At 39.6% G+C, this 23,906-nt stretch overlaps 1 protein-coding gene across 4 annotated transcripts in view; it reads right to left on the bottom strand.

The window, feature by feature from the left end:
• The window catches only part of DYM (dymeclin), a 390,748-nt gene that overhangs the window by 28,753 nt on the left and 338,089 nt on the right, over positions 1-23,906 (bottom strand). The window contains exon 17 of one of the 4 annotated variants that reach the window (XM_060405511.1): positions 1-23,906. This exon is cut by the window's right edge and continues 10,565 nt beyond it. The exons of the other annotated variants lie outside the window; for them this stretch is intronic. The gene's annotated coding sequence lies outside the window, so the exon portion shown is untranslated. 4 annotated transcript variants of the gene reach the window in all.

Consider the following 23,906-nt stretch of genomic DNA (forward strand, 5'->3'; position numbering starts at 1 on the left):
TTTCTTTTTTTTTTTTGTGGTAAACAACATAAAATTTACCATGTTAACCAATTTTAAGTGTACAATATTGTTATGTATATACACACTGTTATGAAAAAGATCTCAAAAAATTTTTCACTGTGCAAAACTCAAACTCCAGACCATTAAACAACTTCTTTTTCTCTTCCCTTATGGCAATTACCATTCTCTGTTTCTATGAATCTGTCTTACCTACTTCACATAAATGGAATCATTTGTCTTTTTGTGACTGGCTTATTTCAGTTAGCATAATGACTTCAAGGCTCATCCATATTGTAGCATGTGACAGGATTTCCCTCCTTTTAAAGGCTGAATAGTATTCTACTGTATGTACAGACCAGATTTTGTTTATTCATTTGTCCACCTTTTGGCTATGATGAACAGTGAGTGCCTCCAGGAACAAGGAACAGAAACAATTGAGATCCTACCTTCAGTTCTCTGGGATATATACCCAGGAGTGGATTTGCTGGACCATTGGTAGCTCTATTTTCAATTTTCTAAGGAACCTCCAAACTGTTTTTCATAGTGCTTGCACCATTTTACAGTCCTACCAATAGTGCACAAAGGTTCCAATTTCTCCATATCCCCCTCACCAATGTTTGCTATTTGTTAAAATAATGGCAGTCAGAGTGAATGTGTTTTTCAATTGAAATTTTAACAAAATGTCTACCTCATGTCTCATAGTAAAATATATTATTCACTTAAGAAAAATTTTAAAACAGGGATTTAAAAAATTATCATCAGCTCCACAGTCCAAATACAACTATTAAACATTTTGATACATATTCCTCTGAGCCTGTGTGCATGCTCAGTCGCTCAGTTGTATCCAACTCTGTGTGACCCCATGGACTGTAGCCCACCAGGCTTGCTGTCCATGGGATTTTCCAGGCAAGAATACCTGAGTGAGCCCTCCTTCAAGGGATCTTTCCCACCCAGGGATGGAACCTGAGCCTTCTGCATTGGCAGGCAGATTCTTTACCACTGAGCCACCAGGGAAGCCAGATTATATTTAAGGAGAGATAAATAATTTGATTTCTAAATGCAAACAAAAACAGGGAGAAGAATCTTACATACTGATAAAAATATTTTTGCCTTCACTGAAACCTCCTTGTTTAACATTTCAATGACTTAGCATATTTAACTCATTTTTGAAATAAAGGAGTCTTCAAGGATTGCCTCACTGTTTTTAGCCTTTTCTGTTATGAAATATAACACACAGACACAAAAGTCCACAAACACAAGTACAGGACAACTAAGCTGGTACAAAGCAAGCACTCCTGTTACCATTACTTGGGTTTGACAAAGAACACTCCCACAGCATTCCTCATTACCACCGTCTTGACCTTGACAGCATCACTTTCTTGTTCTTTCTTGTACCTCTGCCACCTACATTTGCATTCTTTAGCACTATCTTTGAGGCCCGCCTCTCCTTGAACTTCATATTAATGAAATTACACAGTATATATACCCTTTCACTGAGTCTTTCATTAAGCATTATACATGTGAGGTTCATATACAGCGGGCTTGCTATGGTTCACTCATTTGCACTGCAAACCAGTACTCTATTGTTTAAATATACCTCACAATTTCTAAATTAATTCTGCTACTAATGGACACTGGGTTGTGTCTCGGTTTGACTATTATGAACCATGATGCTATAGCTATTCTCATACGTGTCTCCTGGCACGCAAGGGCATGAATTCATGTTAGGAGTACACCAAGGAGTGTACATATGTTCAACTTCAGCACACAGGCTGAACTTTTACTGAAAGCAAAATTGAAAGTGTTAGTCAGTCATGTCCAACTCTTTGAGACCCCATGGACTGTAGCCCACCAGGCTCTCTGCCCATGGAATCCTCCCGGCAAGAATACTGGAGTGGGTTGCCATGACCTCCTCCAGGGGATCTTCCTGACCCAGGGACTGAACCATGTCTCCTGGATTGGCAGGCAAGTTCTTTATCATGAGCCACCAGGGAACTGGAATAGCTCTGCATTGCCCTCTCTGAGGTTTGAACTCAGGACCTTCAGATTATGAGACTGACGCGTTGCCTACTGTGCTCATGTGCATTCAAATACAACCCCGAAATGCAGCTCTAAAAACACGGTACTAGAACACGGAGCCCCTGACGCCTAGCCTGAGAATGTGATAAGGCCTAGACAGACCTGCGATGTTACTGGGACAGGCCACGCAATACTCCAAAAGTGGTCCTTTAGGGAAGACATTCTGTTGGTCATAAAGAAGACAGGTCAGGGAAAGAGTATTTGAATGAACACAAACACGACATCAGCAGAAAGCACAAACTCATGGCATCATTTTTCTATACAAAGAACAGCCAAGAGCCAATTACTAGTAATAGTTGGACTTTCAAAAATTTTGAGGCTGCTTTGATGGATGATTCAACCTGACGGTAGGAGTTCCAGTACCCCTTGAATGTCGAGAAGTGTCACACAGTACAAATGGATCAGGAAACCTGGCTCTGGGGATATATCTGCCCCTGCAGTCTGTGACCTTGGGCCATGAGCCGATTCTCTTCATTTCTCTATTCATGAAATAAAGGGGTTGCAACAGGGTTTCTAAATTATCTCTTATCTCCCTGTTATAACAATGAATGCTGAGAGAAGGCATATTTTTTGTCCACTTCCTTAAGAGTGAGAAAAACCCTGTCTGGCTCTTCTGTATCTTTCCCACAAACCCTGAGGCTTATAGGAGCGAACGGGCACACCCCAATGCTGTTCCTGAGAAACAAAGGGAACTGCAGAGAGTACTGTTTCTTAAATTATCTGAAGAGTTTTTTTTGTTAGTCTGGGCTGCTGGAAGTGAGAAGTGTAAGACAAATTAAAACAACCCACGAAGTGAACCCTGGCACTTGGCTGCTTTTGTAACAACTTCAATATCATGCGCAGCTCTCATATGCTGAGGATAAGAGAGGAAATTTAAAACAAGGACGTGGCTTCTCCTATTTTTTCTCCAGGAGTGATTACATTCCAAACTGCCTGTTTTCTTCAACTGGAGAGTGGTATAGTTGTGAGATACAGGCAGGGCCAACTCTAACAGTAAATGTGAATTATAAACAGTAAACATGGAACTGACAGTTCTTTTCATAAATATATACACTAAAGTGTCTTTTTTTTTTTTGGTCATGCCATGCAGCATAAAGAATCTTAGTTCCCAGACCAGGGATCAAACCAGTACCCCCTGCAGTGAAATGCAATTTTAACCAATGGAACACCAGGAAAGTCCCTAAAGTGTCTTTTAAAAACAATGGAATCAGGAAAAAAATCTGTAATACCAAGTTTTCAGTTTTGTTTTTTTTTTTAAAATATTGAGAATAGCATGTTTACTGAGGAGGCATGAACAAAAGAAAAGCAGTAGCACAGTAGGCTGGTTATAGATAGAGCAGGGCTTCCGTGTTAGATCCACTGGCTCAGCCTCACTTCACAACGTGGAACTTTCTAGAGGAGACAACCGAGTTCTGACAGAGCTACTGATGTGATCATGAGAAACGGTGCCCAACCTGTGTGTGTGTGAAGTCGCTCAGTCAACCCCATGGACTGTAGTCTACCAGGCTTCTCCGTCCATGGGATTCTCCAGGCAAGAACACCGGAGTGGGTAAATTACTATAAATCAAACCAGTTGCTACTTAAAAAGAATTTTAAAGTTACTGTTTATGAGGATCTGACAATGATTCCTTTCAAACTGAAATATCAGACCCACCAACCAGTTAAATAAAATCACACAGCATCACTGACTCAACGGACATGAGTCTGAGGAAACTCCAGGAGACAGCGAAGGACAGGAAAGCCTGGTGTGCTGCTGTCCTGGGCTGCAGAGTCAGACACGCCTTGGCAACTGAGCAGCAACAACAGGGACTTCTTTGTTTTGAGCGTTCAGATGAGTGATTTCAGCCTTCTTTGGGATGGGGTGAGTGATGTGCTGTTCTGAAAGATGAGGCCTTACCTTTCTCTAAGACAAAGATGACCTCAACTGGAGATCCTATAATGGCCCCACCCTTTCCCCAGGATCAAGGCCTCTATAGACCTGCAACTTCTCTTGATGAATTGTGTGCAAAAGTTCCTAGAAGATAACGAAAAGTAAGATTCACATGTGTTGTTTTTACATTCTTTCTCTTGTTATACCAGGACAGGTGGCCCTTGATTTTTACTACTGTTGACCTACTACGTGGAAGTTCTTTTAAGTTGTGGCTTCTAATCTCTTATAGTCTTGAGAACCAGATGGCCAAGCTTGTTAAGATCATATATCAGGCTGTAAGCAAAGGGCTCATAGCCCTCTTCCAGGAATAAAGTGTGCAGAATTTCATTGTTTAGAACTTACAGCTTTAGTTCTTGGTTTTGCTGTTGAAGAGTGAGGCTGGCAGATAATGGGAAAATGACATCGGCTAACAATTACTGAGGGCTTACTCTGTGCTAGGAACTTTGCATTATTGGTTCTTACATTTCCCCAGCCACCTCAGGAGGGAAGCAAGGCTATGAGACAGATCTGCCCTGGAGGTGAGAAACTGATGTACAGCGAGGGTTAAGTAACTCGCCCAAAACTCCACAGCAGTGGACACACGATTCACTCTTAAGACTGACAGCATCCTGCCTGCCTTTCCATCTGCACACTTCAGGGCACTGGGGTGGGGTTCATGCTCTGTCCATCACAACTTATTTCTAGTCAGAGAAATCAAGGCACCTCAAAGTCCTGCAGGGTTGGAGCGGTCTCTTTCCTTTGCCATCTGCATCCCCAAATCTAACTTAAGAGTCCTCATTTGAAAAAGGTGAGTCTTGGACTGCGGTTCTATGAGCTGTGCCCTCCTAAATGAGAAGGCTCTTTCGGGGACAACCTCTAGCAGAGTGCTGTGCAGACCAAAGCTGCTGCTCAATCAATGCTAGTTGAACAAATAAATGAAAAGCAAGCAAATCCTAATTGCAAATAATTTTTGTAAGAATAGGAATGGTAGTCACTGGATGTTGGAGATATTTATTCAAGGACTCAGAGGTCTGAGGATTTGTGGGAACAACATAAACAAATGTAATGACCCAGAGCCAACACGGTTCCTTGTACCCCATTATATCTTGATCTGAAAACCCCTCAATACGGCTCAGTGTTTTTCTTTAACAGGGACTGTTAATGACAAGAAGCTCTGTGAGAGAATATGGAGACCGAGTACAAAGGACTAAAATACTCCCTGACTTTTCATTTTCAGATCCTGCAGTTTAGGGCGGAGATACAGATGGTCAGAGTGGAAGGCAAATCTTTTATAGCACCTTACTTGCTATTATTTCTCATCTCTGTATCAACAGGAAGAAGGCTGAACGCACAAATTTAATAAGACTGCTATTTATTTAATGGCAGAGGTTGTGAGAAATAAGAAAAAGAGCTAGACGTATTATTTGACTACTTTCCTTGTGAAATTCCTCTAACACACATTTTAAAAGAAAGGCTGTGCTTTCAATGCCCCAAATATGGTCTTTTGCTACAAACATACTGAAACTGAATGGAGAAAAATAAGATCCCTCTTGACTGCAAGGAACCACCCACTTCAGCCTGTGTAACTCCAGGATACAAAGGAAACCATGGACACAATGCTCTACGTGCAATTCAAGTTCACAAAAGCTTACCTCTAGTGATGAAGAGAGAAAATGATTCATTCATTGACCTTTTATGCAACCAGTGTGTCTCTTTGGGGTTCAGATTATGAGCAAAGTCACTGGCCTGCATGGGATAAGGGTTGGCTTTGTGACTTTATATATTTTTAGCAAACAGGAGCCACACCAGTCAAGGGAACTAGTGTTTGCTGACAGTAATGGGGGCCTAAAATAATCAGGGCTAAAAGTTGAAAGAAAAGTCTCTCCAAAGAGGGGGAAAAGAAAGAATCTAAAGAATTCACTCCTAAATATTACCAAGTGCATACATTAAATATTAGATGCTTAACGTCAGAGAAAGGAAATTAATGGTAAGACAAAGGTTCTCATTTACAGCATCTTTTCATAGGAACTATTGAAAATTAAATAAGGCTGTTCCTAGCTGCTACTGCTATCAATTAGCTAGCAGCCACTTCCACAGCCATAATAACTGCCACATGCCTGCTGTGTATTACCTCTGGGCCTGCTAATTCCAAACACAGGAGGTCGAGACTGTAGACTGCACTCTGCAGACCAGCACACAGCCGAATGCCCTGCTAGTCAGATTCTGTTTTACAAAATGAAATAATTCAGTACGTCAGAATATTTTAGATAATTTAGCCTAGTTCCGCTCCTTAAACATATGAACTAGATTATATACTTTGTAATAATTTAACCTTCACTTATCCAAACATTCTCTATGCCGTACAGCTCTGTGCACAACTCCGAGAGTCTATTTTTATTCCTTGCAGTTTCACAAAATTTAAACAATGATCTTTGGTCTAAGTTACAAGGATATGCTGCCAATAAGGTGGTTCGTGTCATGTTTAAAGGCCTTTTTTTTTTTAAATGAAAAAAAAAAAATCAGTTCTACGAAACTGACACTTCACTTTGAAAGATGAAGATATCAACACTGAAAAAGAAAAGAAACTGAAAGTGAAAGTTGCTCAGCTGTGTCTGACTCTATAATCCCATGGACTGTAGTCCCTCAGGCTTCTCTGTCCATGGAATTCTTCAGGCAAGAATACTGGAGTGGGGTAGCCATTCCCTTCTCCAGGGGATCTTCCTGATCCAGGGATAGAACCTGGGTCTCCCATACTGCAGGCAGATTCTTTACCATCTGAGCCACTGGCAAAAGCCCCTTGACAAAGAAAATCCTATCCCAAAGGGTCATCTTTTATACCTATGGAAGCAGCCCCCAGGCCCACTCCACAGCCTGCTCCTCACTCCAGCCCCTTCCGTGTGGGGTTCCTCAAATCCTAGTATGGACAGAGGTACCCGTCATCAAGGCATGAAATGCTGGGCAACAGTAAAGAGTTAAGGTTCCTCCTGAACTTTGGAAGAAACCAGATTTCGTCAGTGAGGTTTGGCAATGTGAGAAACCCTGTAACCAATTTCATTTCCTGATAAATAAATGGCCCACAGGGGAAAATCGGCCAGTGAGTTTCAGAACTGTTGAGAGCTCAGACTTTACTGCGAGACTCCTTGAAGGAGCCAGCCTGTCTATTGCTTATCGCTGCTGGGCCAGCCAGCCCCGCGCAAACAGGGCAGCTGCCAGACTCCATTCACAGCTCGCTCAAGTGCGATTACGAGGGCTTCACAAACATGTGGTATCCCTTTAAGAAATGACACCCCCGTGTTAGATTCCCTTCTATTTTACTGGGCCTTTTAACCTGCATGGCTACAAACATATGCCTATTAAAATTATTTTAGAACAGCAGGTTCAATGGTCTTCATCATTTAAACTTATCCCCCCCACACCCGACCAAAACCAATGAGTTTAGCTTTCGAACTGGGGAAATGCAATAACCTAAAACCAACAAATACTCAGATAAATAAGAGAAAAATGCAGGAAGTCAATCTGAGGGGAGTTATATAGAAAGTACCTCAAAGTACGGAAACAACTTCACTGGAAAAGTAAATAGTGTAATTAATTGCAAGATCATTTACATTTTAACCTTGAAAAGAGATAAATATCTACATGTTTAAGTAAATGAAAAGGTAATTCTCATAAATACAACCACAGATGCTGTATTTATGCTTAAAACGCAAAAAATAAATCTTATATTTTTTCACATTAATTCAGAATTGGTCAGAGCATATGCTTAAAAATATGTGTGCTGACTTCAAGTAAACTTTCATCAAAGGTTAGCTTGACAGATTTAACATCTCTAATTTACGCTTGCTTAGAAAACACACACAATTACCCTAACATAAAATAGTCAAGTGAACACTTGAAGGCGGGAGAAGGGAAAAAGTTCTAAATAATGGCTTCAGGCCCTTAATTATAAAAAATAAAGAAAACAAAATCTGAAACTAGTGAGCTTTCAAGAGGCTCGCAGGCTTGAACTAGCAGTAAGGAACCTGGACTTGATTAGCCTCACTCTCGCAAAAGCACGTCACAGCAGCAATGAGGAAATGGTCGAGGTTTACGGAGAGGGAGAATGCTAATTTCATCCACCAAGAATAACGCAGAAAACCCGGACAGAGGAAAAGCCAACGAGCCCTCTAGCTTCCTTAAGCATTCGATCCGTCTTTTTCTTTTCTTCATGGTTTTAGGACCACAAGATGTATTCTTTCTTGGACTCCACTCTTAGATTCTTGGTGACACTGAACTGAGCTGTCTCCAGGACCAGACGAGCAGAAGACGTCTACTCATTCACTTTCAGGGAGTCAGTAAAGGTTTATTTATACCAGAGATCAAATCATTTGGCAACAGAAAGGAAGGACTGAAGGGAAAGGGAGCTTCCTAGGTTCTTTTAAAACCATCTGAATTGTGACTCTGATCAGTCACGTGACAGTTTATAAATCAAGGGCAAAAATAAAATTTTCAATATTATGTTTATGAACCACGTCAAACGTCAATGATCTACACATATAATAACGGTGCATGATACTTTTAAATTGAGAAAACCAGCACAACTGAAAGGTTTAATTTAAAAATTACCTGTGGTAGGAGAATGAGCCTGGTTCCTAACATGAAAACGGAATTATTTAAAATGCTTTGTGGACAGAGCTGCAAATGACTATTGAGTTTAATGGCCAAAAAGCACATCTGAGGCCTTTAATTAATCTCAAGAACTGTTTCTTGTAAATATTCTGCAAAGCACATGAGTTTCTTATACGGTAAGTTCCACGAGAACTGAAACATTTTTCCATTTTCTTCTGAACGTGGCTGCTTTCTGTCAGACTCAAGTTCAGGAGCTGGATGGCATGTGAGTCAGGGAGAGAGGAGCGGAAGGCTTAGAGAGCGATAACGTCAAAACTGCCGTGGAAAAGGCCTGACGTGACTAGACTCAGAGAGTCCTGATAACAGAGGTCGTTGATGAGCCGGGGGGAGGCGGGCAGGGCAGGGTTTCTCCAGATGAGCATCAACTCAGAGTCCAGGAGGTCAGGGACCCAGCTTCAATGCTGCCTCCTCGCTGGAGAAAGATGGACAGCAGGGGCTTTACAGCCAGACAATGGATGAGGACTGGTGACCCTGGGGATGAGGTCCTTGTTCTGAGGAGGAGCCAGGGAAACTCGGTGTTTCAGGATGCTTTTCCTTCCTTCCAGGTTCTTTTCTGTCAACATGAGTCACCATACTTTCCTGTCTGAGAGCTGAGTGTGCGGCTCCTGAGGATGGAGGTCCTGCTGGCTGGGTGCAGGTCTGAATCGGGGGTGCTCCCCCATGCCCAGCGCTCCTTACACCTCTCCTTGAACTTCCCTCCAAGGATCGGGGTCACCACCAACAAACAGGACCAACACACAGCTGAGCAGATGTAGGTACCAGGAGGCTCAGCGAAGGATGAAAAGGGAGGCAATGACAGGATCAAGAGAAAAACACACATTTTGGGATCCTTCCTTGGGAAACTGGCAACAGGCACAATGAGCTAAACTACAGACTCGAAATTTTATCCACATTTTGATGATGGGAGTAGTGGGTAAGGCTAGCAAATATCAGAATTTTTCCAACACCAAGAATTCAAAACATTTTCTGCTCTGAGTCTTGGAAACAAGGAATGGTAGTTTAAGTTTTGAGGCAGGGAAGCAGAGGGATCAAAAGAATGTTTACTCTGTTTACTAGAAAAAAAAAAGTTTTATGAAGTGCTTTTTCCAGTGGAAGACATAATTATTATTTTCTGCTGGGAAAGAGTCTGGCTAATTTACAGTAAGGATCTGATATAACATGGGAAGAGTTTAAACCCTATACACTTAAAAGCTTGCTAGCACATATTTTCCTGTAGAGGCTGCGGTCATGTTTATCCTCCGTTTAGACAGAGCAATGTCAGAAATGTGTTAGCAGGAGCACCCTGTTACTGCAGCAGAACAACATTTAAAGGAATTTTCAGAAAGCAAAGCAAGCAAGCAACCAAACCAACCCAGCCCACCCTTAATCTTACTACTCAAAGTAAGTAAATATTTTCATTTTGGGGAATAATCTTTCTGTTTGTGTATATGGGCCTACTTTCAGATGGGTGATACACACACACACACACACACCCCAGTAAGTATGTATGTATAAATATAAATATGACCATAGCTGCAACCATATGAAAAGTATTATGATATTTTGGGAGTCTGGGAGACACATTAAGAAAAACTGCCAATGCCTGCCTACTTCTAGATGACCCTGTAAGTTATTTCATACTTTTCGTGTCCTCTCCATGAGACAGAGATTATGCCAGAAGTAAACCACTGAAAGATGTTTCGGTAAAACGTACTACTGTAATTGTTCAAGTAATTCACAACTCCAATGTAATAGCAAGTGCTATGTTGTCTAGGTTTTGAGACTGCAGCCGCACAAAATGATTTTTCTGGTCATTTGACCCGTATATGAAGATTTACGTGAAAATGAAATGACAATATAAAGTGCAGAATGTTCATTTCCTAAAGACACCTGGGAAGGAGTGAGTTGTTCACGTTGTTTTCAAAAACCCCTTGGGGTGGGGGAGGCTTCCCTGGTGGCCAAGTGGTTAAGAGTTCATCTGCCAATGCAGGGAACACAGGTTCGATTCCTGGTCTGGGAAGATCCCACATGTTGTGGAGCAACTAAGCGCCTGTGCCACTGAGCCTGTGTGCCTATACCACCTGCAGTACGAAAAGCCAAGGCAATGGGAAGCGTTTATGAGGTGAAAATGATCAAGCTGATTGTTTCCTTTTTTTTTTTGCTTGAGACTGGCCCCTACTTGTCACAACTAGAGAAAGCCTGCACACAGCAACAAGCACCATACAATTAAAAGTCACTAATTTCAATGTTCAATTTGATGAATTTTGCTGTTCGTATATAATCATGCAACCATCACCACTATCAAGATACAGAGGAGAGGCCCCTCCTGGCCCTTTGTACTTGATCCCGGCCCTGTCCACCTTGGTTCAAGGCAGCCACAGCTCTGTTTTTCAGTCACAATTTTGCCTTTTCTAGTGTTATATTGATTTCTAATTATCTAATTCAGCTTTAATGATTTAAAAATTATTGAGGCTTGTTCTATGGCTCAGTATTCTGGTCTGTCTAGGTAAATGTGCCATATGCATTCAAAATAATGAATTTTGCCATCACTGGGTAAGGCTGTCTATGAATATCAATCAAGTCAAAGTGATGTCCTATGCCTTTGCTGATTCTTTTTTTGTCTAGTTGTTCTACCAATTGCTGAGAGGAGGCTGTTAAAATCTTTAAAATAATGGTGGAATTGTCTATTTTTTTGCTTCATGATTTTGAAGCTCTGTCATTGGTGCATATAGATTTACAATTATTATGTCGTCTTCTGTTGAACTGATGTTTCGATGATTTTGAAGTATCGCCTTCATCTTAGGTTTTACTTTATAATAGCTGATGTTAGGGAGCTTCCCTGGTAGCTCAGCTGGTAAAGGATCTGCTTGCAATGCAGGAGACCCCAGTTCGATTCCTGGGTTGGGAAGATTCCCTAGAGAAGGGATAGGCTACACATTCCAGTATTCTTGGGCTTCGCTGTTGGCTCAGACAGCAAAGAATCCGCTTGCAATGCAGGAGACCTGGGTTCAATCCCTGGGTTGGGAAGATCCCCTGGAGGAGGGCATGGCAACCAATTACAGTATTCTTGCCTGGAGAATCCCATGGACAGAGGAGCCTGGAGGGCAACAGTCCATGGTGTTGCAAAGAGTTGCATATGACTGAGTGACTAAGCACAGCACAGCTGACGCCAATACAGCCATTTTAATCTTCTTATGCTTACTGTCTGTAAGGTACTTGATTTTCTTCCCATCATTTGCTTTCAACCCACCTATACTTTTATATTTAAAGCACAGTGTATAGTTGGGTCTTATTTTATCCATTCTGATGACCCCTGCCTTTTAGTGAGTATTCAGTGCATTGACATTTAATTTAATTACTGATATGTTTAGCTTGGTCTCTCACCTTATTTTTAAAAACTATTTATTTTTGGCTATGCAGGGTCTTGCTGCTGTGTGCAGGCTTCTTCTTGTTGTGGCAAGTGGGGGCCACTTTCTAGCTGCGGTGTGTAAGCTTCTCATTGTGCGATCTTAGTTCTTGGACCAGAGATTGAACCTGTGTCCCTTGCATTGGCAGGAGTATTCTTAATCACTGGATCACCAGAGAAGTCTCTATCATCTTATTTTTTGCTTCTGTTTGAATCCTCTGTCTTGTTCCTTTGTTCCACCTTTCCTACCCGGGGAGAGAAGGGGGTAATTATTTGAACATTTTTTAGATTTCTATTGTAATTCTTCTGTTAGTTTTTTAGCTGTTGATTTTCCTATGTTTTAAAATAGTGGCTACCCTAGGATTACAATGTATACCCTTAACTTTTCAATGTATACCCGTGAAATAACAGATAATAATCGACTACTTCAGGGAAAATATAGAATGTCACACAGGACCACATCACACAGGATCATATTCATCGTCTCTTATCCTTTATGCTACAGCTCTGAGTGTGTGAGTGCATGTGTGTGTATAGTACATCTACATATATTACAAATCCTATAAGATAATGTGATAACTTTGGTTTTAAGATAACCAATGAGGACCTACTGTATAGCACAGGGAATTCTACTCAGAACTCTGTAATGACCTTTATGGGAGAATAACCTAAAAGTGAGTGGATATATGTATAACTGATTTACCTTGCTGTACAGCAGAAACACAATACTTCAAATCAACTATACTATAATATAATAAAAATAACTATAGCTTATTTAAAAATAAAGAGAAAAAAACTAAGCAAAAAAGGGGGAGTGAAAGGAAGAAAAATAGAGACAGATATGAATATTTTTCATTTACCTAGATATTTGCCATTTCTGGTAAACAGGCCTTCTTCTGCATCTGAATATCTGAGTTTCAATCTGATACCATTTTCATTCAGCTCAAAGGACTTTCTTAGCACTTTTTTTTAATAATGCAAGTGTGCTGGCAACAAGGTCTCTTGGTTTTCTTTTACCTGATGTCTTATTTTGGTTTCAATCATGAAAGATCTTTTCACTGGATACAGAATTCTGGGTTGACTAATTGTTTTCTTTTGCACTTTAAAGATTTTGTTCCATTCTCTTCAACACTCTAGAGTTTCTAATAAGAAGGGATGTTAATTGGATTGCTGTCCCTCAGTATGTACCATGCCATTTTTTTCTCTTGGTCTTTATTATTGGCTTTCAACAGTTTTGACAATAATGTGCCTTGATGTGGGATTATTTATATTTATTCTGTTTGGTGTTAGTATTTCATATCTGTAAACTACTGAATTTTTTATTGTCATTATTTCTCAGCTGAGCTTTCTCATGTCTCTGCTGAGTTTTCATGTGTTAAAAACATGTTTCATGCAGTGAAAACATTGAGGAGAGTTATGGTAACTGCTTTTAAATCCTTGTCTGTTAGTTTAAACATCTGGTTCATTTTCAGGTTGATCCCAATTGATTTTCTTCTGCGCAAAGAACATGCTCCATTTTCTTGGTTCCTTGGATGCTGGGAACCTTTGGAGTGCATCTTGAATAACATTAAGTTGTGGAGATTCTTGTCTGCGTTTGAACTGCAAACTCTATATAATTCTCAGTAGCAGCACCAATCTCTGTTCAGCTCTTCTGTTTTTAGCTAGGCTGCTTAAAGTCTGGTCTACAGATGTGTAGTTCAATGTTTAGTTCAAGGTACAGGTAGACAGACTTTACAGATCCTCTTCTCTGATTCTTCCTCTTCTGGGATAACTCCACTATTTTCAGAGTTCATGGATTCTCAGCTTCTTTTTTTTGGTTCTTCAGGCCAGGAAGGCTACGTCTTTCCCCATATGTCCCATCTCTGCTGTGTATGCCTGGGACTGCAACTGGCCTCAGGCTAAAAGATCTCAAAGATGAGAAATGTGCAGTTTTCCATCCTCCAAGTGAAAGTACTCTCTATCAGTTTTCTTGCAGCTGTTTATGTTTCTGCATCTTTTGGTGGCAAGTCTGGTCTGAGTTCAGAATTTTGGTCACTGGCTGAGCTGCTCTGAGTCTGTTTCTCACATGTAGTTCAGGCATCAGTCAGAGGTGCAGACAGATACAATCTGGGGGCTTCTCTTCTGGTTCTTCCCCTTCTGCTACTCTCTTCAGCACTCACACTTTGCCAGCCTCACTTTTGAGGTTCTCCAGGTCAGAAAAACTAAGAGTTTTTCCATGTGAGTCCCCCACCACCACACAGTAAACTCCATGGACTGTGCTTAGTCCCAGGCTAAAGTCATGCACATGGCTTTACTTATACAGCTGTTTCCCTCTTCTAAATGAGCATGAGCTCCCCACCAGAGTCTCTTTGCTTCTATTCACTCTTCAGTACCTATAGGGAGCTGTGTTTTGTATTATTTGTCAGAGTTTTACAGTTATTTTGTATTATCTGTCTGAGCTTTATAGTTGTTTTCTGCAATGGGTATTATCTAGTAGGGTATCAGTCTGATTCATGTCAATGTATGGCAAAAACCACCAAAATATTGTAAAGTAATTAGCCTCCAATTAAAATGAATAAATTTTAAAAAGTATTAAGCTAATTTTCAACCATGCTTAATGAACTAAAAAATTAATTCAATAATATTTAATAAGGAGGTATTCTGTGCAAGGCAGTGTATTATGTTAAACACTATAGAGGGAATATAAATATAGAAAATATACCAAGAAGCTGAAAATCAAATGAGATTAAAATATATACATACACACTGATATATAAGATAGCATGAGAACTTTTAGCAGCTTAAAATTGGAAATAATCTAAATGTTTACCATTAGTAAAATGTATAAATCATGGACTGTTTACACAATATGATACTAATACATCAGTGGAAAGGAGCAAACTTTGTGTAACAACATAAACATCTCCCATAAACTACATTAAGTGAACGAAGAAAGGTGTAAAAGAAAATAAACTGCATGATTCCTTCTACAAAAAGTTTGAGAACAGGAAACCATAATGTTTGGCACTATACATACAGATGGTAAAGTTATAAAGAAAAAGAAGATAATTCTTTCCAAAGTCAAGACACTGTGTATTCATAGAGGGACAGGGTACATACACTAGGACTTCTGGGCTGTTGGCAATGTTCCATTTCTTATTCTGAACAGTGATTACATGGATATTCACTGTCTCACAATTTTAAACATTAAAAAAAAAAGGGGTGGATTTATCAGTGGCCAGCACCCTGACTTCATTCTAGGTATGATGTATGACTACGAACAAGTTATTATTCTTGAGACTGAACCTACTTCTGAAAATGGGTATCAAATATATTTCTTCCAATCTCACTGAGCAAAAATTTGCTGGTTTAACTTAGCTAGTACCAGAGAAAAGTTGACTAAGTGCTTTTAAAAAACTCTTTCTTATTTAAATGTAACAGAATCAGTTCCATTTGAAAGATCATGTGAGAAACCCCCTCAACTATTTGTCCAAATTTCATATTTTAAACTATACTGTGCTTGGGTTAAAGACTGTATCACTATTCCCAAGTTTCAAAATGGATTAGATTTCTATCAGTTGTGTTCAGTGTCCAGGGTATTTCCTATTGCCCTCAGAGCTCCCAGGCAATAATTTTATAAAGAACCTGGTGTGCTGAATTGACAAGAAAACAAAAACTGTTAATAAATTAATTGTCTCAGATTCACTGTTAAGTATCAGTTGTATTCACAGTCTTCATAGAACTGTGTTAGCGTTTTAGGACCTCAAATCTTCTAAAACCAACAAATACTGTATAAAAAAACTAACTGTAAGGCCAGATACTTAGCAGTTACCTCGGTGTAATTAGTTATATGCCAATCACTGCCCCTTCCAACTTGCCCCAGAAATGAAAGCCACCATAATGAAAGCAGTTTTGTTCCTTCAAAGGACCATTTTGCTATGTGTAATAAATCATATTAGTGTTTAATAAGACAGTGGACTTTGGTTTCTTTAAAGTCTTCTATCACCTTAAAACTTTTCAAACTTTTGGGCTACATGCTTAATTTAAGAACAGCCCTTCAAAAATCATAAGGACCAAATACAATTTAGTTTTCTTATTATTTTACTTAAAAAAACCTATGCAGAAAAGCTGTATTGAGAATACTAAAAAAATAAACAGAACTCAGAAAAGAAACTATTATATATAATTTGTTAGTCACCCTTTTTATCAGAACTAATTCAGTCTTCACTTATTATCCATTAAAAATATATAGCTCTGTAACTATCTGGGAGCCATTATTTCTTGGCATTATTACACATATTAGATTATAAAATATTCTGCAAGGATTGTAATAAATGACTTGAGCAGTAACTGTAGAGGCAATGAAACAATATTAGTAACTTTCATATAGTCAACCTAATAGAAAAGTCAAGGTTGGGACAGATAAAGAATGATAACTGGTTCTGTTTTTCAACCAACACAGTAGATTCTCTTTTTAGGAAATTTTAGTTTATGAATCACAAATTTCTGATTATACCAAAGAAAATAAGTATATTAAAACTAGTAGCAGAGATGTAAGGATAAAGTAACAGATTAATCTGATCCCCTTTTCAAAGGAAGGGGATCAACATTTTTCAGAGCTGCCTTGCATAATGAACTTGTGTCTCTTTGTCACTGGAAACTATGATTTGGAGAACCGGGCAAAAATCTCTTTTTGTATAGAAAAATCAGATATCTATCATTTTTCAATTAAGACTTGTAGTTTTCATAACTATATGCCAGATATAATGATAATAAAGACCAAATTTTTATAATCTTTGAGATCATAAAGTAAAAAAACAAAAATTAAGCTTAAGAAGACAAAATAGCCTATAAACTGCTTACAAATCTACAATGTTTAATTAAACAAAAATAATGTAAGACATTATAATAAATATGAGTCAGTTTGTTTATCAAGAATACCTATCTTAAAAGTAAATATAACATGAAGCTACTGCATGTGTAGTACAATTTCATCATTACATATGAGAAAACCTCAAGAGTACTCCTTGAAGTAGCTATGGGTATAACTGTTCAAACATTCCAAAGATTACAACACTGTATATAGATACTGTCAAAACCAAGAACTTAATTACGTGTATTATGAATGTTTTAGGTTAAACAAATTGATCTAATAGGCAAATGGCATTGTGAGTTAGGAGGAGACAAGTTTTTAAAATTTCAAAGAAGGAATAGCTTCTTTATGGCTCAAAGCTAAGATGGACTGAAACCATCTTGGACAAGTCATTCTCTCATCTCTAAAATCTCTTTTGCCTGTTTTCTCACTTGCAAAATGTAAATTTTCCTTATAGTTCAGATAGTCGTTGGGAAGACGAAATGAGAACACTTGTAAAAAAAGAAAAAATACCTACCAGAGGACATGACATAGAGCAAATGCTCAATAAACTCGGCGATAACAAAGCAAAAGGAGCTGAGTCAAAAGATGGATATGTAAACCAGATTAAAGAGCAGTTGTGCCATTTTAAAAGACTATAGCCTTTAAATCTTTTGCTACTATTTGTTTAATTTACAAAATACTTGTGTTATTCTTATATCTGGGTTACATGTAAAAGAAATCTATTTAAAAGAAATCTTCTATTTTAAGATTTATGAAGTGAAAGTTCTCTGTCATTTGCTTCCTTAGTCCTTGGATCTTCCCTGGTGGCTCAGATAGTAAAGACTCTGCCTGCAATGCAAGAGACCCAGGTCCAATCCCTGGGTCTGGAAGATTCTCTGGAGAAGGAAATGGCAATCCACTCCAGTATTCTTGACTGGCAAACCTCATGGACAGAGGAGACTGGTGGACTACAATCCATGGGGTCGCAAAAAGTCAGACACAACTGAGCGACTTAACACTTTCTGAATTTCCTATGGTCCTTATCTTAAAAAAAAGAGCCCTGAGGGATTCAACTGAGTCTGACTGTCCCTTCACTTTCACCATTTGCTTCCTTCATAACATATAAAATTGGTGACTTGGAAAGCTAGAACGGCATTCTGCATGTGTGGTGAGAGGTGTGCACACGAGCATCTGAGATCACATATTACACACGATACTCCTCACATGGGGACTGAATGGTCCTAAAGCCAGCATTATCCCAGCAGTTTCTGAAACCATTTATGATCATGTTTACTGTTCTAAGAAAGGCAGAAGTAACTCATAAATAGGACTCGATCTCTGTCTTTACTGAACGAGAAACTCAAGGAGGGTTAAAATGGGAGGAAGAGCCACTCTGCTGGCCAACCTTCTGCAAAGATCACTGGGGCTTGAAGGAAATGGCAGGAATGTAGCTTGTCTCCCCTTTGAAGGAGAGAAGCCCAGCACAGAGCTGTCCTTTTTATGCTTAGTGCTTCTTAATTATCACCTACAAGTAAAAGGTAACTAAGATAATATTTCAGAAAGAGAAAATGGTAAGGGAAAAAAGGTCCAAAATGACTTTAAAAATACAGGAAACAAAAATGGCTTCAAATAAGCCTGATAGTTCCCACACGTTCTTCACCCTTCAAGAAAGACTCAGCAACAGAATAAGACCACCTAAGAAACTTTATTCTAATAACATAAATCAGAATATTTTACTCTGCTTGAACTATAATGAAATCATGGCAGGTCAGAGTTAAGAAGAGAACTCCTGAGAAACTTTTAAAAATTTAGTGAGGCCAATTTACATAGTAATTAACTTACTGATGAGGAGTATTGAAGTGGAGGTCTTCAGACTAGTGTGTTGCAGTTGTAAGAATGTATTGAATGGGACACAGTTATTCTACACTTAAAAAATGTAACGATTTCAACAAAGTGACCAGGGCCTCCACTGTGAACTTACTAGCTTCTCTATAATATTTTGGTGAGAGAGCTGACCTTGCAAAAGTCTATAAAGAGCTGTTCTCTAAAAAACAATCTTTATTTAAACTAGCATCTGGACCATCACTCAGTGGTCAACAGTCCCCTGTTCCTGTCTGTCCCTCTCTTCCACTCGGCAAATATTGATACTCAAGCACCCACTATGTGCCAGATACAACTGCAGATACATCAGTGAAAATGTGCAGATCTGTGCCTTCCTGGAGCTTGTTATTTGAAAGAAGAATAACAATAACATAGTATGTATAAGAAGTGATGAAACGTTAGTCGCTCAGTTGTGTCCGATTCATTGTGACCCTGTGGACTGTAGCTCGCTAGGTTCCTCTGTTCATGGGCTTCTCCAGGCAAGAATACTGGCCTGTAGTGGGTAGCTGTTTCCTTCTCCAGGGGATCTTCCCAACCCAGGGATCGAACCCAGGTTTCTCGCATTGTGGGTAGATTCTTTACCACCAAGGAAGCCCATCATAGTAGGCTAGGTGATAAATGCTGTGGAAAAGGAAGACCTATGGTGGGATTAGGGGGACTGAGAGTGCTGAAATTCAAGCAGGGAGGTCAGAGCAGGCCTCCCTGAGTGAGAGGCTGCATTTGCTCATGTGAGTAAAGACCTGGAGGAGATGCAGGAGAGAGATGTGCAGGGACCTGGGGGAGAACAAGGGGGGCAAGAAGAAGCCCAAGCAGAGGCCCAAAGGGTGGAGAGTGCCGGCGTGTCTGGGGGATTATCTACTGCTGGGCTTCTTAAACTTAAAGAGCTAAAGACAACATCAGGAGTTACTCTAAGGGCCACTGCTGGGTCCCAGCCCCAGAGGAGGAGCCGGGCTAGTCGTATTGCCGTGGGTGGACACGTGAGAGAGTGGATGTGTAAGTACGCAGAAGAGTGTGTCTGTGGACATGATGAGTGTTGGTTCCGTGGACCCGGAGGTGGGGCATCCAGGAGGAAGTGGGCACACCACAGTGACACTCAGTATTTGGCCCTGGAGACAGAACTGACAGGGAAACAAGAGAGGGGTGGGAACATGCACAGACTTCTAATGGTAGGTGGGGGAAGATTTGAAGCCAGTCTCCCACATTGCAGGCGGATTCTTTACCAGCTGAGCCACAGGGGAAGCCCAGTCAGTATTAAGATGCTCTGAAAAAACTAAAAATTTCAGTCAGCTTTTTGTATGTCTTTTTTGCAACTATTAATAGTAGTGTAAGGATTCTAAGAGGTGGATATAAAATGAAGACTTTAAAACTCATTAGCATGACACTGCCTTGGCCTCTCTGAATTTCCGTAGTCTATCAGGTGTCTAAGGGGATGGAATGAAAAGTCCCTCAGTGCCAGCAACTTCTACTCCTGCACAGTTTTCTACTTACCCTAAAAGAGGAGCTGTATTCTGGTTCATTCCCCCTGAAAAGCATGACCTAACTTTCAAACATTAGATATGGCAGAATTCTTAATCGTCAAATGACATGGGTAGTTCACTAAACCAAAGTGAAGAGGCGACCGGGAAACTTTACATAATGAAGTATGAGGTGGTGTGGTGGTGGCTGAGAACCTGCACGGATCTGGATGAATTTTTTTTTAATTAATTAATTTGAGTGGCTGCGCTGGGTCTTCGTTGCTGTGCACAGGCTTCTCTAGTTGCGCAGCACAGGCCCTAGGCGTGTGAGTTTCAATAGCTGCAGCACGCAGGCTCAGCAGTTGTGGCGAATGGGCTTACTTGCTCTACAGCATATGGCATACTCCCGGAGCGGGGATCGAACCGGTATCTCCTGCACGGGCAGGCGGATTCTTATGCATTGCAATGCCAGGGAAATCCCTGGATGAATTCTGACCAATCATCATGACATCTCAAATGCTCACTAGTCAGTGAAATGGGAGCCAGTGGATGGGCCCTGCTGTAGATGCAGACAGTGAGAAACTTTGAGCTGTGGCTTCTGACTGAGCTCCTGGAGGACACACTAGCTTTATTTATTTCCTTCCAAACTCGAAAGGAGAAATAAGCATCATAGGATTTCAGAGCCTGTTCTTTATGTCTCTGTTTATGCAGGAGGGTCCCAAAAAACTAATTACCTGGTATTGCCTTTCCCAGACTTCACGCAATACCAGCAAGAAGAGGATGTTTAGAATGATATTAATACTATTTACTCTGAACAGCCAAGTTGTTTAACTATATAGACAGATTTATCCAAAGAGTATATATTCCCACACAGGATATTATACAAATATTTTACAAGGCTATGTCAAATAACATTTGATTGAAAAATATTTTATTTGGTTGAAAGTCAATTACTATGCCATGGGCTTCCAGATCTTAATGTTTACTTGCCCAAAATTGGAAGAATAATTCTTCAACAAATTTGGCTTCAGTTCTGCAACGCAAGGAAAACTTCAAAAACTTTTGGCTCATCTTCTTCAGTTGACATTAGCTGGCTAATGTCTCATGAGTAAGAGGCACTGTGCTTCTCTTAACAACCCAAAAGGCGGTTCTAAATTTTCTAAATGTTTAATTTATATTTTAAGAAAGAACAAATCAATAAGTATATACTGTTGCGCACTTTCACAAAGAGCTCACTATAACAGCAGTACATACTGTTGCGCACTTTCACAAAGAGCTCACTATAACAGCATTTCCAATGTGAAATAACCTCTTTTACATCAATCTCATGCACAAAGCTATTATTACATACCCAACAATTATTTTATCAGTATATATTAGTGAACCACCCAAAAGACTATAATGTGCTGTCATGTGGCATAGTACAAATATTATTCAACACACAGCTTGAATTTTCAATCAACTTTAGATACAGCACAATCCTGTGAATTAAACTCTAGGGGTTTTAAGTGATTCACTTTATTATAAACAACCCAAAAAGATGATTAAAATAATTGAGATAAGGCTTGATTATAAACAGCCTTTTTTTCTGGAAACATCTGTGGTAATAATGTGCTATCATTTAAACCAACTGAGAGTGACTCACCATCTGTGAGTAAACGTAACTTTGGTTTCTTTTCTAGTGCTGGGAATGGATTTCTCTCTCTCTCTCTCTTTTTAAGCTGAATCATCCATCCTCCATCTATCTGTCCCTCTTGCAACCACAGAGTGAGATGGTAAGCTGCTGTCAAGAATACAGTTTCTTGCTATGTTCCAGAAAAAAATTAACCATCCCACTTAAGGAATTTATCTATGACCTTGGCTTCAATGGGATCTTCCTCTAAGTTAGAGTTAACTGGCCTGAGACCTTCCACAGATCAATAAATCTCTGTATTTATTCAGTCATAAATTAAAAAAACCAAGAGTTATATTTCTCACTTATATTTTACTGTCTCAAATATAAAGGACATTTCCTTTCTGAATATATAGTATAATAAATGAACAACAAAGTAACATTCAAACATATAGCCTGTACAGAGTAATTCATTTTGCTTTAAGGTAAGTATTACAGTGAACTATAAAATTAACTTTTAGTATCTGCGATGGCCCATGGAAGGGTTCTTGGGCCAGAGCTGTTCACTAAAGAAATTAGAAAGTAAAATTTGCGATCAGAGTAAGTAGGAAAAAATGGACTAAAAACAGAACTAGTGAGAGACAACCCAAAAGAGAGGAGCTGAAGTTTATCATAGGGGAGGGACAGATACAAAAGAGTACCTGGGGATCACAGCAGAGTGAGGAAGTGCTAACTATCTGAAGAGAAAGGGGGTGGGAAAGGACAGGCGAGTGGGAGAGTGCAGAAAGTTCTTAGAAGATGGCAGCTAACGCCCAGGTCTTGTTTCCTAAATGCCATTAAAAAAAAAGGGAATCAGGGGTCATTGAAGAAGTGGTTGATTCCAGGGCTGGGGAGGATACAGGAGTTAATCTGGAGGAGCTCCCGCTGGCCAGAGCTAGAACAATTTGAGCATCAGAATAAATGACAGTATTGAATTATAATCTATAGGATAAAATACAAAATTATCGTTACATAAACACCACAGTAATAACTGTGTAGGGACGCTCCACTGATGAATGATAAAATCAAGGCAAATGTGTCTGGAGAAACAGGATGTTAGCAAAGTATCACTCCTAAGACAGTAATTGAAAACAAAGGCAGAAATAGTCACTTTTCACTGGAGCAATCTGGTAGACATCATAGTAACTGACTGATTAAGCGTAACATCAAGAGTAGTGAGATAGGCTGATACCAGGTATCTCCTGAGATAATGAACTGAGAGGGACACAATGGTACTTTCATGGTATTTTTGCCAAATGCTTGTATAACTTCAATATAATCATGAGGAAACATAAGAGAAACCCAAGTTGAGAAACACCCTAGAAAATAACTGACCAGCAAACATCCATACCATCAAGGTCATGAACGATAAGGAAAGACTGAGGAAAGATCTCAGGTTGGAGGAGACCAAGGGGATTTAGGAACTAAATACAATGTGGGTCTTGAAAAAATTCTGAAACAAAATAAGAACACTGGGAGAAAAAAACAACTGGCATAATTCAAATGAGGTCTGTAATTTAGTTAACAATATTGTACTTACGTTAATTCTCTGGTTTTGATAATTGTACTATAGTTATATGTAGTTATATGTGTTGTTAACATCAGAGGATCCTAGATGAAGGGTTTACATGAACTGTCTCTATTACTTTTGCAACTTATCTGTAAGTCTAAAATTATTTTAAAATAAAATGTAAAAGACAATCAAGGTGGCATTGATTCAAATATCTTCTCAACACCCTATCTATTACTATCTGTTAATAAAACTGCTCCCTCCCCAATATTGTCTATACTCCTCTAATATTCTTATTTGTTGTTGTTTAGTTGCTAAGTCATGTCTGACTCTTTTTGTGACCTCATGAACTGTAGCCTGCCCACTGTGGGATTTCCCATGCAAGAATACTAGAATGGGTTGCCATTTCCTTCTTCAGGATATATTCCCAACCCAGGGACTGAACCCATGTCTCCTGCACTGGCAGTGGATTCTTTACCACTGAGCCACCAGAGGAGCCCCCATTTTTCTTATTTACTACTACCTAAGATAGTATGCA

The sequence above is a fragment of the Ovis aries genome, chromosome 23, assembly GCF_016772045.2.
Source record: "Ovis aries strain OAR_USU_Benz2616 breed Rambouillet chromosome 23, ARS-UI_Ramb_v3.0, whole genome shotgun sequence".
NCBI lineage: Eukaryota > Metazoa > Chordata > Mammalia > Artiodactyla > Bovidae > Ovis > Ovis aries.